The sequence below is a fragment of the Elephantulus edwardii genome, unplaced genomic scaffold (assembly GCF_000299155.1).
Source record: "Elephantulus edwardii isolate Elephantulus edwardi_28Jun2011 unplaced genomic scaffold, EleEdw1.0 scaffold00042, whole genome shotgun sequence".
NCBI lineage: Eukaryota > Metazoa > Chordata > Mammalia > Macroscelidea > Macroscelididae > Elephantulus > Elephantulus edwardii.
Window position 1 is genome coordinate 20,341,016 of NW_006399792.1, and position 249 is coordinate 20,341,264.

The following is a 249-nucleotide window of genomic DNA, read 5'->3' on the forward strand; positions in this document are numbered from 1 at the left end:
AGAGCTTCCGGGAGAGAGTGGGGGGGAAACCTTTTTACAGTATTAAAAAAGATTTCACTTTGAGCAATAAGATATGTCTGAACCCAAACCAAAACCAAACTCACTGGTGCTGAGTTGATTCTAAGTCATAAGAGAACTGCTGCAAAAGATTTCGAAGGCTAAATAACTTTATGTGTGTATGACAACAATCTGTAACAAGGGGCACATTGCGGGGAGGCCTGGAGAGGAGGGAAGACAACAGTGGCGGGG